This window comes from Ranitomeya variabilis, chromosome 4, assembly GCF_051348905.1.
Source record: "Ranitomeya variabilis isolate aRanVar5 chromosome 4, aRanVar5.hap1, whole genome shotgun sequence".
Lineage (NCBI taxonomy): Eukaryota > Metazoa > Chordata > Amphibia > Anura > Dendrobatidae > Ranitomeya > Ranitomeya variabilis.
The window spans coordinates 653878851-653896639 of NC_135235.1; the positions used below are offsets into that span (position 1 = coordinate 653878851).

Sequence of the window (17789 nt, forward strand, 5' to 3'; positions counted from 1 at the left end):
GGCCGCTAAACAAGTGTGATCGACAATACTGAAGTCTTTCGACACTTGTTTCCTGGCTTCTTTACACCAACTGAGAAAGAATGATGGGAACATAACAATCACTATTAGATCAATCTGTCCCCATACAGTATTAGGTTATAAGCAGCACATCTACAGTTTACACCAGGCGATGTGCTGCTGAGAACAATGATTTTTGTTCCGGCATAAACAATCCAATCACTCGATGAATATGCAGCATTTTGCTTGTTTAGTATAATACATCCCATAGTCCTCCATATATTATAATGTGCCCCATAGTCCTCCATATAGTATAATACACTCCCCATAGTCCTCCATATAGTATAATACACTCCCTATAGTCCTCCATATATTTAAAAACATTCCTCAGTCCTCCATATAGTATTATACACTTCCCATAGTCCTCCATATAGTATAATACACCACTCAGTCCTCCGTATAGTATAATACACTCCTCACACTCTTCCATATATTAAAATACACTCCTCAGTCCTCCATATAGTATAATACACTCCTCCGTCCTCCATATAGTATAATACACTCCTCATAGCCCTCCATATATTACAATACACTCAGTCCTCCATATAGTATAATACACTCCTCGCAGTGCTCCATATAGTATAATGCATCGCAATAGTCATCCATGTAGTACAATTCACTTCCCATAGTATAATGCACCCCATAGTTCTTCATATGGTATAACGTATTCCCCATAGTCCTCGATACAGTATAATGCAGCCACCCCATAGAGCATAATACAGCCACCCTAGAGTATAATGCAGCCAACCCAGAGTATAATGCAGCCACCCCACAGAATATAATGCAGCCACCCCACAGAATATAATGCAGCCACCCCACAGAGTATAATGCTGCCAACCCCCAGGGTATAAGGCAGCCCTGCCATACATACATTCTAGCTGCTGCTTCACAACTGGAAACACTAGACGGCCCGGGAACGACTGAGAGACGAGTCCTGGCTGAAAGAAGTGATGGCGGTCTGCGCTGGATTAAAAAGAAACGCAAAGATGAAGGACTTCAGCTAGAGACGTCACTGGTATGTTCATCCACCCAGCTCTCCTGCTATGAAGCGCACATAGTACATCACCCAGCTTTGCACACAGACTTTCCTCTGCTTTTTGCTTTCATATGGTATGTTCATCCACCCAGCTCTCCTGCTATGAAGCGCACATAGTACATCACCCAGCTTTGCACACAGACTTTCCTCTGCTTTTTGCTTTCATATGGTATGTTCATCCACCCAGCTCTCCTGCTATGAAGCGCACATAGTACATCACCCAGCTTTGCACACAGACTTTCCTCTGCTTTTTGCTTTCATATGGTATGCCTTTCAGCTAACCCCAGCTCACCCTGTGATATTTATGACCTTGTTTACTTAGGCTTGATTGTATGCATCTGGTCCACTCTTAATTCTCTGACCAAGATGAGCAGAGACCACTCCTCTCTGCTTCACACCTGAACGCACTAAGGGTACCGTCACACAGTGGCATTTTTATCGCTACGACGGCACGATTCGTGACGTTCTAGCGATATCGTTACGATCTCGCAGTGTCTGACACGCAGCAGCGATCAGGCACCCAGCTGAGAATCGTACGTCGTAGCAGATCGTTTGAAACTTTCTTTTGTCGCTGGATCTCCCGCTGTCATCGCTGGATCGTTGTGTGTGACAGCGATCCAGCGATGCGTTCGCTGGTAACCAGGGTAAACATCGGGTAACTAAGCGCAGGGCCGCGCTTAGTAACCCGATGTTTACCGTGGTTACCAGCGTAAAAGTAAAAAAAAAAAAACCGTACATGCTCACCATCTGATGTCCGTCAGGTCCCTTGCCGTCTGCTTTCCGCTCTGACTGTCTGCCGGCCGGAAAGTGAGAGCAGATCACAGCGGTGACGTCGCTGCTGCACTCTGCTCTCACTGTACGGCCGGATCTCAGTCAGAGCAGGAAGCAGACGGCAAGGGACCTGATGGACATCAGATGGTGAGTATGTACTGTTTGTTTTTTTTTACTTTTACGCTGGTAACCACGGTAAACATCGGGTTACTAAGCGCGGCCCTGCGCTTAGTAACCCGATGTTTACCCTGGTTACCCGGGGACTTCGGCATTGCTCCAGCGCCGTGATTGCAACGTGTGACCGCAGTCTACGACGCTGGAGCGATAATCATACGACACCACGAATCGTGCCGTCGTAGCGATGTAAATGGTACTGTGTGACGGTACCCTTAGTTTTCCATATATTGTATAGCACAAGTCTGCATGACTTTAGTCTGCAGTGTGATTTCTAGAAGTGTGTTCTAAAAGTGTGGATTACATTAGAATTAAAACCTGAATTGAACGTGAAGGTAACTGGCCAGTCACTGTAAACAATGTTTCTGTTTGTTGTCACTTTGACCCCTATATTCTTTCACTTTCTGCTACCTCCCCCAATCCCCACACCAAGTAAGGAACTGTTCATCTCCTCTTCAATCCTCCCCATCCATCTCACCTCCTCCTCAGAACTGTTCCTTAACATACAATCCTCTGTCTCAAAGCACAGGCAGCCCCCTCACGCCCTCTCCTGCTCCCACCTAACACTTTCTCTGCTACTTCTCACTGCTGGTGATATCTCTCCAAATCCTGGTCCTCCTCACCATATTCACACAGTCATTTCTACCTCCCACCCACGCTCCATCACAAACTTCCGTAACCTCTCTAACCTTATACCAATTCACCCAGCCCCCGCTTCCCCAGTCCCACTAACAGGAGCTCTGTGGAACGCTCGCTCTGTCTGTAACAAGCTTCCCTACATCCATGATCATTTTGTTACTACCAAACTTTCCTTCCTCGCCATCACCGAAACCTGGCTCACCCCTTCTGACACAGCCTCCCCTGCTGCACTCTCTTACGGTGGCTTCCACCTTTCTCACACACCCCGCCCCAGCAGCAAGCATGGCGGAGGAGTTGGTTTTCTCCTGTCAGATAACTGCTCCTTCACCCCAAACCCACTGCCACCCTCTGTTACCCTCCCTTCCTTTGAGGTGCACTCTGTGCGCATCTACTCTCCCTCCAACCTCCAACTGGCTGTCATTTACCGCCCCCCAGGGCCAGCCACCATCTTCTTTGACCACTTCACCACCTGGCTACTTCATTTCCTTTCTGCAGACATCCCCACTATCATCATGGGCGATTTCAACATCCCCATTGACACTTCCCTCTCAGCTGCCACTAAACTTCTATCTCTCACTTCCTCCTTCGGCCTCACTCAATGGTCTTCTGCAGCCACTCACAAAGATGGTCACACACTGGACCTCATCTTCACCCGCCTCTGCTCCCTATCTAACCTATCTAACTCACCTCTTCAACTCTCTGACCACAACCTTCTCACATTCTCATCTCTCTCCACTCCATGTCTACAATCCCCACCCCACAAACTTTCACACCCTCGCAGAAATCTTAAACATCTTAACCTACATTCATTCTCTGAATCCCTCCTCCCTCTCACAGACATAAGTTCCATACACAATGCGGATGACGCTGCCACTCTATATAACACCACAATAGCTGTAGCTTTGGAATCTGCTGCCCCACTTACACATACCAAAGCTCGCAAAATCAACAGACAGCCCTGGCACACCAGCCTGACCAAAGAACTGAGGCGAGCTTCCAGGGCTGCTGAGCGCAGATGGAAAAGATCCCACTCCAATTACCACTTCATCGCATTCAAACAGTCCCTCACTACTTTCAAGACCACACTCGCCACAACTAAACAAACCTACTTCTCATCTCTCATATCCTCCCTGTCTCACAACCCTAAACAGTTATTCAACACCTTCAATTCTCTCCTCCGTCCCCCAGCACCTCCTCCCTCCCCACTTATCTCCGCTGAAGACTTTGCCTCATTCTTCAAGCAGAAGATTGATAACATCAGAGACAGTTTTGGTCAACAAGCCCCAGAGCCCTTCCTCCCAACTTCCCTACCCTCCACCTCCAAAACCAACTTCTCCACCATTACAGAAGATCAACTCGCCACTCTACTCTCAAGATCGCATCTCACCACCTGTGCACTTGACCCGCTCCCATCCCACCTCATCCCAAACCTCACCACACTCTTCATCCCAACCCTAACCCATCTATTCAACCTATCACTAACAACTGGTGTTTTCCCCTCAAGCTTTAAACATGCCTCCATCACACCTATGCTCAAAAAGCCCTCTCTTGACCCATCCTCTGTATCTAGCTATCGCCCTATATCACTTCTCCCCTATGCCTCAAAACTACTGGAACAACACGTCTACCTTGAACTGTCCTCCCATCTCTCTTCTTGCTCCCTCTTTGACCGCTTACAATCTGGCTTCCGGTCACACCATTCCACTGAAACTGCCCTAACTAAGGTGACCAATGACCTCTTAACCGCCAAGAGCAAGTGACACTACTCCGTTCTCCTCCTCCTCGACCTGTCGGCTGCCTTTGACACAGTGGACCATTCCCTATTATTACAGATGCTCTCATCCCTTGGCATCACAGACTTGGCCCTATCCTGGATCTCCTCATACCTAACAGACCGGACATTCAGCGTCTCCCACTCACACACCACCTCCTCACCTCGCCCCCTATCTGTCGGAGTCCCACAAGGTTCAGTCCTTGGGCCCCTGCTCTTCTCCATTTACACCTTTGGCCTGGGACAGCTCATAGAATCTCATGGCTTTCAGTATCACCTCTATGCTGATGACACACAGATCTACATCTCTGGACCAGATATCACCTCCCTACTAACCAGAATCCCTCAATGTCTGTCCACTATTTCATCCTTCTTCTCCGCTAGATTTCTCAAACTTAACATGGACAAAACAGAATTCATCATCTTTCCCCCATCTCACACGACCCCCCCAACGAACCTATATATTACAGTAAATGGCTGCCCACTCTCCCCAGTCCCACAAGCTCGCTGCCTCGGGGTAATCCTTGACGCTGATCTCTCCTTCAAACCACATATCCAAGCCCTTTCCACTTCCTGCCGACTTCAACTCAAAAATATTTCACAAATCCGTTCATTCCTCAACCAAGAATCTGCAAAAACCCTAATCCATGCCCTCATCATCTCTCGCCTCGACTACTGCAACCTCCTGCTCTGTGGCCTCCCCTCGAACACTCTCGCACCCCTCCAATCTATTCTAAACTCTGCTGCCCGACTAATCCACCTGTCCCCCCGCTATTCTCCGGCCTCTCCCCTCTGTCAATCCCTTCACTGGCTCCCCATTGCCCAGAGACTCCAGTACAAAACCCTAACGATGACATACAAAGCCATCCACAACCTGTCTCCTCCATACATCTGTGACCTCGTCTCCCGGTACTTACCTACACGCAACCTTCGATCCTCACAAGATCTTCTTCTCTACTCCCCTCTTATCTCCTCTTCCCACAATCGTATACAAGATTTCTCTCGCGTATCATCCCTACTCTGGAACCTTCTACCACAACACATCAGACTTTCGCCTACCATCAGAATCTTCAAAAAGAATCTGAAGACCCACCTCTTCCGACAAGCCTACAACCTGCAGTAACCACCGATCAACCAACCGCTGCACGATCAGCTCTATCCTCACCTACTGTATTCTCACCCATCCCTTGTAGATTGTGAGCCTTCACGGGCAGGGTCCTCACTCCTCCTGTACCAGTTATGACTTGTATTGTTTAAGATTATTGTACTTGTTTTTATTATGTATACCCCTCCTCACATGTAAAGCGCCATGGAATAAATGGCGCTATAACAATAAATAATAATAATAATAACCTCCCACAGATTAAAATGCAGCCCCCCATATAGTATAATGCAGCCCCTCCATAGAATATTTGGCAGCCCCCTCATAGAGTATAATGCAGCCTCCCACAGATAATGCAGCCCCCTTATATAGTATAATGTAGCCCCTCCATAGAATACAATGTAGCCTTCCTCAGAGTATAATGCAGCCCCCCATAGAATATAAAGCAGCCCCCATAGAGTATAATACAGCTCCCATAGAATATAATACAGACCCCCTATAGAATTTAATACAGCCCACCCATAGATTATAATACAGCCCCCCTCATAGAATATAATACAGCCCACCCATAGATTATAACATAGCCTCCCCCAATAGAATATAATGTACCCCGCATAGTATATAACACAGCCTCCCCATAGAATATAATGTATAATGTACTCTTCCATAATATATAACACAGTCTCCTCCATAGAATATAATGTGCCCCCCCATAATATACAACACAGCCTACCCCATAGAATATAATGTACCCCCCATAGTATATAACACAGCCTCCTCCATAGAATATAATGTGCCCCCATAGTATATAACAGAGCCTCCTCCATAGAATATAATTTAGCGCCCCCCAATAGCGCTACAGTCCAGTACTGACGGATATATTGAAAAAAAACCCCACAATCCTCACCTCTCCTCGTCCCCCGCGCTGCTCCTGGCTCTGGTCTCAGTGGCTGCACTGACCAGGCCCAGTAAACAGTGGGTACGCGATAATATGACGTTGTCGCGCACCCGCAGTGTCAGAGGCAGAGGGGAATGATGGGAGAGGGAGAGTCAGCTGACTCTCCTCCATCATTGCTTTGAACTGTACCGGCAGCTGCCTGGTCTGCCTGCCGCTGACGCCAACCTTGTCGACCAGATCATTATTCTTTTATCTTTAAGGCCTTTACTGGTATCTGAGCAGAGGAGACTTTGATACTGCAATGAAGCCTTGTCCTGCAGAACAATCATGGTTTTGTTCAAAGATGCAGATTTTTTGCTGGACCGCTGCTTGATGAAAGTGATGATGTTCTCACATGCTTTATGCATGTCCCCTCTATAATGTAAAGTGCTGCGGAATATGTTAGCACTATATAAATAAAATTATTATTATTATCTGTCAAGAATGTTAGCAAGGAGGCCACAGAGGAGGATATTGCAGTAGTCAAGGCAGAGTATGATGAGGATAATGGTTGAGGAAAGGACGGATTCTGGAAATATTTTTGAGTTGGAGAAGAAGAAGGATGTGGCTGATAGACATTTTGAGATTTTGCACAGCAGAGAGATCGATCTGAATATCATCAGCGTATAGATGGTATTGGAAGCTATAGGACTCTGAGTTGTCCCAGGCCAAAGGTATAGCTGGAGTAGAGTAGGGATCCCAAAACAGGGCCTTGAGGGACACCAACAGAAAGAGGGAGGGATGAGGAGGTAGTGTGGGAGATACTAAATGTGGAGTTGGAGAATTCTGACAGAATCTAGAAGAGGACAATGTCTTTGATGCCAAGGGAAAAGAGGATTTGTAGTAGGAGCGAGTGGTTGACTGTGTCGAAAGCAGAGGAGAAGGTCTAGGCATTGCTATGCTTGCGCAAGCATGATTGTTTCTTTCTTACACTTACTCAGCGTTCGTCTTTGTTACTGCATTGTCTTAGCATATTCACATACACTCCAATATATATTACAGATGTGTGCAAAATCATTTGCATGCGTGAAAGTCAGTCATGCCAGGATGTATTTACACACATGCAAAGAAACTTTTTTTGTATCTCGGTCTGCAATCGGTGTTCATGCCAGTGCTATTGCAGCATCTGGAAACCTGTTCTTTAACTTCCAGTGCGCGTGTGTGCATTATGAACTTTCACGCAACTTTATTGAAAGTGGTTTCTCTACACATGCGCAATGAAGCCACATGAGATGCTAACTCTTAAATCACCTTGATGCCAGTTGTGGAGGTTATGTGAACGTATCCATGCAGTGCAGCGATTTTTATTGACTACTCAAATTCATAACCTACCGGCTACTAACGCAATCAAACAACAGATACAACACGCTACAACAAGTTTAAAAATACTGAAACAACTTAGAAGAAATTTGTGATTTGTGGGAAGTGGCCACTCTAGAGCGCTATTTAGCAACCGATAACACCGAAAGATTAGTGATTGAAAAATCCCTGTCTGGCGACATGGAGATAAGGAAACACTTGAGGAATGGGACTCAATACTAAAAACTCTCTCAAAGAAAACTGTTGCTTTTAATATAGATCGGCACAAAAATCAATTTATGCAAAGTAGCAACATAATAGTCAAGCGCTAAACAGAGTAGGAATAAAAATTAAGAAAAGGAAATCATAGATAAAAAACATTGTAAGTTTGGGAGAGACACCATAATTTACAACTGAACTGACAATAACCCAATCCCCAATAGAGAAAGAACGTATGATTTTTTTTTTTTCTTGAGGTGCTGGATGAAATTGATTGCACCACCGCACCACCACTTCTGAAGGAGTTTTTCAGTGCATAACTTTTCTAACAATTCCCCATCCATCACTCCAAGTCCCACAATACAGATCCAATGGGACACTCTCTTAGCTATCAACGGAGATCACCACACCCAACCTATAGTCACTGGGGTGGGGACTCCTGCTACAAATGGAAAGCACCCAGAATAGATAACAACCTTTGGAAATTATGGAAGAGTCTCTATAGACTAATTTAGATACCAGTGTGATCGACACACAAAAAGAAATAGACAGACCTACGCGGATTCACGAATCGCCCCTAAGGTCAGATATTAACCAAAGAATGGCTACTAGAAAAACAACCGGGAAATTAACAATGAAGAAATGGATAAAAACTAGTTATAAAAATAATCCTCCTATGACTGTCCTCTTGGATCTTTTCAGCAAAAATTAAAAAAATGGAAAAGGTGGTGCAGAGCAGGGAAACTCCGCAAAAAGGTAAAACCCCAAACTCACCACTCAGAAATGGGTCAAATCATTTTTAATGTTAGCCAATATTTTCTTAAAAAGGAGAGGGAAACCCTCCTGAAAAAAATGTTTAAAATTTTCCCCAACAAACAAATTTAATCAATTTGAAGCATTTATTGTAATAAAAAAAATTCATGGGGAAACTTTCCATAAAAACATTTAAAAAAAAAAAAAACAGTGATCCCGAACACAAATATGTCACCGGCTTCCGGATACATTCCCACTGACCTAAAGAAAAAATCAAATTTTCACCCGATTCACGAGTACTCAGACTCAATAGATACTTTTCAAAAATGTGTAACCGATGAGTTACGAAGACTAAATCCGAAACAAATAAATATAAGTATTGCTTAATCTAACTAGATAAGAGAGAAATGCGGTATGAGCCTCACATGAAAATAACAATATTGTAATACGCCCCGCAGACAAAGGTGGGGGAATTGTTATTATGGATTATGAATAGTGTTGAACGATACCTTCCGATACTTGAAAGTATCGGTATCGGATTGTATCGGCCAATATCCGAAAAATATCGGATATCGCCGATACCCGATACCAATACAAGTCAATGGGACACAAGTATCGGAAGGTATCCTGGATGGTTCCCAGGGTCTGAAGGAGAGGAAACTCTCCTTAAGGCCCTGGGATCCATATTCATGTGTAAAATAAAGAATAAAAATAAAAAATAGGGATATACTCACCCTCTGACGCGCCCTGGTTGTAACCGCTGCAACCGGCAGCCTCCGTTCCTAAGGAGGAGCGAGTGAAGGACCTTCGATGACGTCGCGGCTTGTGATTGGTCGCGTGAGCGGTCACATGAGCGGTCACACGACCAATCAAAAGCCGCGACGTCATCGAAGGTCCTTGACTCCCTGCATTCTTAGGAACGGAGGCAGACGCTTGGACCGGTGAGAGCCGGGGCCACCGGAGGGGTGAGTATATCCATATTTTTTATTTTTATTCTTTATTTTTTACATGAATATGGATCCCAGGGCCTGAAGGAGAGTCTCCTCTCCTCCAGACCCTGGGAACCACACACTGGGAACTTCCGATTCCGATTTCCGATATCACAAAAATATCGGAACTCGGTATCGGAATTCTGATACCGCAAATATCGGCTGATGACGTCCTCTTCTTGCATTCACGCGCCTGGAAAGGTCAGAGAGGCCCGGAGCCTGTGCACTGCAGTACTTTGCTCTGCCCTGGGCAGACAAAGTACGCTGGCGCCGGAGCCGCAGCGTGAATACAAGAAGAGGACGTCATCGTAAGAAGATGAGAGGCCTCGGACTGGACCGCGACACTCATCGCACTGGAACGCAGCGGGATCGCCCCTGGGTGAGTATAATCTAACCTCTTATTCTCATCTTTCAGGATACATCGGGGGCTTATCTACAGCATTGCAGAATGCTGTAGATAAGCCCCTGATGCCAGTGGGCTTAGCTCACCTTCGATTTTGGGGGTGACAGGTTCCCTTTAAGGGTGACCCAACAGTTAATTTAAGAAGATAAATTAATTTGGTAATTAATAGAGGTGTCAATAAATGGTTTCTAAGTAAAAATGAAACACAGTACATTATTCCTCACAACCACGCCTTGCAGTATTTTATCATTTCCCGAAAATTCACAAATCTACCTCAACTCCCCCAGGATGACCAACAGTGTCAGGCATATGCTGTCGGACGGCTAATCTGTCGAGATATGTTGACCATCAACTACAGACATGCGTCCCTCACCTATAAGCAGATCTAAAAGACACCAAGCATGTCCTCCAACTAATAGAGAATTTCCAGTGGAAAGACAATTATATTATGGAAACCCTAGACGTGATCTCCCTATATACTATTATAAAACATAAAGGGTGTGAAGCTTCCAAATTTTAGCTGAAAAACTTCAAATTCTGATCGATTAAGTTGACTATATTGGATACTGTATGGAATTTATTTTAGCTCACAATTATTTTAAATATGGACTGGAGCACTAACCTCAGCGATGGGGCACAGCTATGGGGACCAGGTTCGCACCCAGCTACGCTAACCTATACGTTGGAAGATGGGAGGACCTCCATATCTTCCCTGGTGGAGGTCCGTACCTGGTCCTATGGAAACACTTCACTGATGATGTGATTTGTGTGTTGTCGGGAGGTGAATTCCCCCATTTAGAATTTTCAAATCATAGCAATAAAAACGACTTATCTACACTTCATTTCTACATACAGTAGGGATTTTATGAACTGTTTTAATTTAACCTTATATGTAAGCAATGGAAACCTATGCACTTGCACTTTTAGGAAAAAGACTGACAGTAATTGCTGTAAACAGATGCCATCTACCCCAATGGTTGCTAAATGTACCTAAGGGACAATATACCCGACTACATAGAAACTGCACAGAGACTACCGGTTTTGAGAAGGAAGCTAAAATTGTAACCATCAAATTTGTTGAAAAAGGGTACAATGAGGAATTTTCCTCCATAATACAAACAATGGTTACTAACTTCCCAAGACATGTATTGATTACAGATAGTAGAACCTCCATAAATCAATATGACAATCGGAACATTCCCATCATCTTACAATATAATCCCCAAAACTACATCCTGAAAAATATTGTTAACAAATATTGGAACCTAGTAAAGGAGGATAAAACAATAGGGTTATTACTGCCGGAACAGCCCCGTTTTACATTTAAAAAGGCACAAAACATTGGAAATCTTGTAGCCCCCACTGTACAAAAAGCGGCACTAGATAATGGACTTATAACTTCATATATGAATATGAACGGATTCTTTCCCTGCAATCGGTGTAAAGCATGCCAAACACTATTCCTTGTCATTGTCATTTTTTACATTTTAAAAACTAGAAAATGGAAAATGGGCAGATGCAAAAGTTTGGGCACCCTTGGAGATTAGTGTGCTTAGATAACTTTGACCAAGGTTCCAGACCTTAATTAATCTGTTAGGGTTATGGCTTGTTCACTATCATTGTTAGGAAAGGCGAGGTGATGCAAATTTCCCAGCTTTATAAAAATCCAGCCTCCTTTAAACTTGTGCAAAAAAATAGCAACCATGGGTTCTTCTAAGCAGCTGTCTACAACTCTGAAAATGAAAATGGTGGAGGCCCACAAAGCAGGGGAAAGTTATACCAAGATAGCAAAGCATTTTCAAGTTGCCCTTTCCTCAGTTCGACATGTAATTAAGAAATGGCAGTTAACAGTAACAGTGGAGGTCAAGATAAGGTCTGAAAACCAAGGAAAATTTCAGTGAGAGCTGCACGTAAAATTGCTAAAGAATTAAATCAGAACCCCCGCTTGACTGCAAAATACTAATGATTAGCGAGTGTGCTTGTCACTACTCTTTACTTGCTCGACCATCAGTGTGCTCGAGATGCTTGTTACTCAGCTAGAATTTTTTGAATGTTCAAGCAGGAGCTCGAGTCCCCGGCCCGTATTTTTGGTGCTCTTTAGTAGTCAATAAACATGTGATGATTGCCTGCCAGTCACTGTAATGTGGCAGCCATCTTGGTTGTGTCATTACTGTGAATGGCTGGACGAATAGCGTCATTGGGTCTATACAAGACCCTTGATGCTATGCTCATCACACTGAACAGCGCAAACAGACAGGGGTGCAGCTGAAAGAGGGACAGAATTGTAGCGGTGTATTAGGCAGGGATTCAACCACATTAACATTTATTTTAAGTAAAACAACAGCCCTTCTTATGGCTAATTATAATCAATACAGTAGTATTACTGCTGTTAGCGGCACTTAGGGAGAGATTGTACTGAAGGGATCATGTAGGACAAGATAGGGTGAATTGCACGTCCTTTATGCTGCAGCCCTTCTAAGGGCTAATAATATTCTTTTTGCTCTTAATCCTGCAAATTGTTCTGAGCAGGGAAATATTATACACCATGTTAACGGCAGCAGTTGTACGTTAAAAACAAACATACAGCCAGACTTGGTTGGATCTTGTTATATTGCTCCTTCAGTGTAACTAGTCCATCTGAGGTGTGCAAATTTTTCAGCAATAGTAATACTGCACATTTTTTCCAGCAGTGAAATTTTATACAGCATTTATCGTGCTCTAGTTGTGCATAAAAAAGAAATAAAAAAACCCTTGTTTGGTTAGAAATAGTACCGCTATATTGATACTGCAGTGTAAGAAGTCCATCTGAGGTGGACCAATTTTCCTGTGATTGCAATTCTGCAATTTTTTTCAGCAGGGAAATTATATACGTTATTTATCGTGTTCCAGTTGTGCCTCAAAACAAAGATGAACTTGCTTGGTTAGAAACAGCAGCACTATATTGCTACTGCAGTGTAAGTCCATCTGAAGTGGGCAAATTTTCCTGCGATTGTTATACTGCAAATCTTTTCCAGCAGTGAAATTTTATACGGCATTTATCATGCTCCAGTTGTGCCTCAAAACAACAAAAAAAATTGGTTGGTTAGAAATAGTATCGCTATATTAATACTGCAATCTAAGACGTCCATTTGAGGTGGGCCAATTTTCCTGCAATAGTAAGACTGCAAAGTTTTCTCAACAGGGCTATATCATACGTAATTTAAAATGAGCAAGGTGCGTGGTAAGGGATGGGTAAGTGGACGCAATGCTAATGGTAAGTGCAGAGGCCGTTGGCAAGATGAAACTGTGCCTGCGGTGGGAGCACAAAAAACACACACATCATATTGATCTAGCTTCCTGTCTAACTTTGTAGGGGGGCGCAGAACACCACTCTTGAAGCCAGACCAGTATGAAAAGGTTGCTGGATGGATAACAGATAATGCTTCCAGTCATTTTGCCAGCACCACCCTGTTTTCCACACCGTCCAGCCTCAGTAGCCGTGATTCGGGACCACATAATCCTCACTCTGATCATCTTTCTTCCCACCATGCTGAGTGTACAGAGACAAGTGATCCCACAATTGGACACTCTGAAGAGGTGTTTACATTTACAGTTATAGATTCTGCCTATATATTTGAGCAGCCATGCTCACAGGAAAGCGACTGTGAGAAAATACAATTACTGTTGCAAGAGGATGATGATGATGAGACAAAATTCCCAACAAGTGCTGTTGTTACGTCAGCAAGTGAGGAGGAGGTCTAAGGTGTGGAAGTGGAAGATGAGGTGATGGACGATGAAGTCATTGACAAAACCCGGGAAGGTGATGTGCAGATCTAGCACAGCAGCGCTCAGTGGGAGGGATCCACAGCATCATAACAGGCAGGAAGAGGCAGTGGGGTGGCCAGAGACACAAGGCGGGCAACTGTTCTCCAGAGCACAACACGGGTGAAGTTGCTAAGCCAAGGGTTCGGTGTTCCAGAACCTGGTGCTTTTTTAAAGACAGTCCAGTTAATCCAAAAAAGGCCATTTGTAACATCTGACATGCTAGCAGCATCAGAGGCAGCACAACTCCCAGCCTGACCACCACCTTGGGCCGAACACCAGGGTCCAAAAATAGTGTTTGCGGGTGACACTACTGCCTCTTCCCCTGTTCTACGTACACGCCAATCCCCTGCCCATGATGTAGAGACAAAGATACCTCCCACCGTGCACCTGTCATTCAATATTTGCAATCACCGCCAGCAACCATATTCATATCCATGCGCCAGCACAGCGTTCAGTTGTTCCTACCACAGTCTTTGGAACGCAAGCTTAAATATGCCGCCACCCACCCACAGGCCACGATACTTAAAGGCCACATTTCCAGACTGCTTGCCATTGTGGCCTGGGATGCTACCTTTTTCCTGATAGCACACTGGGTAAACATTGAAGCCGGGATCCAGTCGACTCTCGGACAGAACACATGCTACCAACACAGAGTATTGTGGGCCCTGGTTCAATCAGGGGTACACCCACCTTCTACAGCAGATCCTGCACTTCCTCCTCCATCTCAGAAATGTCAAAATCAGACAAAAGCTGCAAGTACTGCAGCACTGCCTCGGCAAAGAGGCAACAAGCTCTGCTGAAGCTAATCTGCTTAAGTGACGAACAGCACACCGCCGCAGAGTTGTTGAAAGGTTTAACAGACCAGACTGATCTGTGGCTCTCACCCCTAAACCTACAACCAGGCATGGCCGTGTGTGACATTGGCTGTAACCTGGTGGCAGCTCTGAAGATTTGCAACCTCGCACACCTACCATGCCTGGCCCATGTGCTCAACTTAGGGGTTCAGCGGTTTCTCAAAACCTACCAAGATTTGCCTGAGCTACTCGTGAAGGAACGCCGCTTGTGTGCTCATTTCCACAAGTCAGCTAGCGCTTTCGCCGCCCTGGCAATGCTGCACCACACGTGGCTGAGTTTATGGTCCGCTGTCATTCCCGTGACCCTCGCGTTATATATGCATTTTAACAACACTAAATACTGGTTGGTCACCCTTATAGACCCACGGTACAAGGAGTACTTTACATGTCTCCTTCCCATGGTGGAGAGGTCCAATAAAATGTTGCAGTACCAGAAGGTCCTAGTTGAAAAATTATTAAAAACCATTCCTATCTGACAATGCTGATAACAGAGGTCACAGTTCCTTGGACAACCAAGGAATAGAGACAGGGACGACCCACACCAGATGCAGCAGAGGCAGAGAAACACTATAAAAGGTCTGACAGATTAGACACTCCCATTGCTCAGATCCTCATGTACAGGGTACTCTGATAAAAAGGGAAATGTTTTGGAAGATGCTGAAGGAGTACCTTGCTTACAACTATTGTGTCTCCAAGTTAGACATGTGGCATGAACTGTCTCTCTACACCTTGGACGTCCTGGCCTGCCCTGCTGCTCCTGCTTTGTCAGAGCAGGTTTTTAGTGCCGCCGGTGATAGTATAACCAATAGGCTCATCCACCTGTAAACTGAAAATCCTAACAGTCTGACTCTTATCAAAATGAACAAGAGGTGGATGAGGCCAGACTTCTCTACGCCACCGGATGACAGCAGTGGAACATAAACTCAAATTCAGTAATTTTTTTTCCGGCTCTATTCCCATGCACCCCTTCCAATCCAAACTTGGATATAAGCTTAAGGATTTCATCTTTTTTGTGTCATCCTCCTCCTTCTTCAGCACCTTATGGACAGGGTGATAATGTTACCCTCGCTATAAGCATTTTAAGGGTGTTTATAATGCCCTCATTAAAACTTTTTAGAAGTCTACCTTGAACATTCTTTAATATATACATGTACAACCCCTGGCACAAATTATGGAATTTTTTCCCTCTGCTTGTTCTAAAAAAGTAACCATTACTGACTACAACATTTTTGTTCTTGATTTATTTTAGTGTTTATTAAAGCCAGAAAGTTGTCATTTGAAAGGACTGTAGTTTTGTGCCATGTCGGTTATCTGCTTTTTTCTACAAAATTAAACAACTGAATGAACATCCTCCAAGGCCGGTGATTCCATAATTTTTGCCAGGGCTTGTACCTCCCAGGAGTAAATGTTTTTCAGCTGATGCACTTAGTGCATGCGCATTACCAGTCTAGCATACCCACTCCTTCATAAAGGGAAAAAAAATTTTTTTTGAGGCCCTCCACTACATTTCTCTAAAGGGGTATTTGAGTGCCTACTTCTAATTTTTGGCATCCCTTGCAATTAGTGCATATGTTTTACCAGTGTAGGAGACACACTCCTTAGTAATTGGAAAAATGGTTTTCTGAGGCTCCACCTTGTAGTTCAGGGAATATTTTTGGAAACCAAAAGAGCCAGTGAGTGAGTATATGATTCAGTGCGTTGTTGTGGGCTCTCAGGTGGTCATCACATAGGGAGTTCTCACACTGCGTGCACTATGTCAGAACCAGGACAAGAGAGTTGGTACAGTAAGTATAGAAGAGCCTGGTATTCTCCATATCAAACTGAATAAATACGAAACTCTCCACTATATTCCCCAGCATGGTTCATGAAATAACAGTCCTCGATGCTGCTACATTAAACTAATCGCTTTTTTCAGGGCTAGTTCAAATAGATGCTATTCGGTTATAATAATACTGCTCGTATCTGCAGTTCATCTATGGTGAGGGGTGTCAGTAGGTATAGCATATTACAGGCATCTATTCAGGGATTATTGCCTTATAAATTATAATTTTTTAGATTTATGTTTTTTACAGTCATCTGTACTCTGAAATTCATCTAAGATGGCAGTGTTACTTGCATTCCTCCAGAGCCACGTACAAGAAAATATCTTTTCAGGGCCAGTTGAAATCCCCTCTATATTCTACTATAATATCACTATTATCTGCAATTTGTCTACGTTGAGGTGTGACACTAGATGTAGTCTATGACAGGCATCTGATCAGGGATTATTGCCTTATAAATTCTAAGCCTTGCTGCTGTCTTTTCCATACACTTATTGACAGACTCATGTTTTTTTTACAGTGAACTGTTCTCAGAAATTCATCAAAGCAGGCAAAATTAACTGATTTAATGTGTCCATTCGCATTTTCTCTGCAGCATCTGTATGTAAGAGGTAGTGGTGGGAGCTGGAATTACCACTACTAAACTCTCCAGTGCTTTTTTTCCTCCATCTATTTCTGGATGGGTCTTGAAGCATGTTTGGGGGTCATTGTCCTGCAGGAAGACCCATGACCTAGGATGTAAATCCAGCTTTTTGACCACAGGCGCTACATTGCAACCCAAAATCCTTTGGGAATCTTCACATTTCATTTTGCCTTTCACACACTCAAGGCACCCAGTGCCAGAGGCAGAAAATCAACCCCAAAATATATTTAAAGCTCCATATTTGACTGTAACTACTGTGTTTTATTTGAAGGCCTCAATCCATTTACGCTAAACAGTAGAATGATGTGCTTTACCAAAAAACTATCTTAGTCTCATTTGTCCACAAGACACATGCTGGCCCTCTAAAAATAGTGGGAGCTGCCTGCTGGCCCTCCAGGTTTCAAACTTTACAGTATTAATGCGAAAAAGAAAATTTGCCCACCTCAGATGGATTAATTAAATTGCAGTAGCAATATACAGCTATGCAAAGAATAGCTGTCTGCTTGCCCTCCAAAAAC

General features: G+C 44.1%; 1 protein-coding gene across 1 annotated transcript in view; it reads right to left on the bottom strand.

Moving 5' to 3' along the window:
- LOC143767439 (uncharacterized) overlaps window positions 1–17789 on the bottom strand; it is a 100252-nt gene that overhangs the window by 45898 nt on the left and 36565 nt on the right. The window lies entirely within an intron of this gene.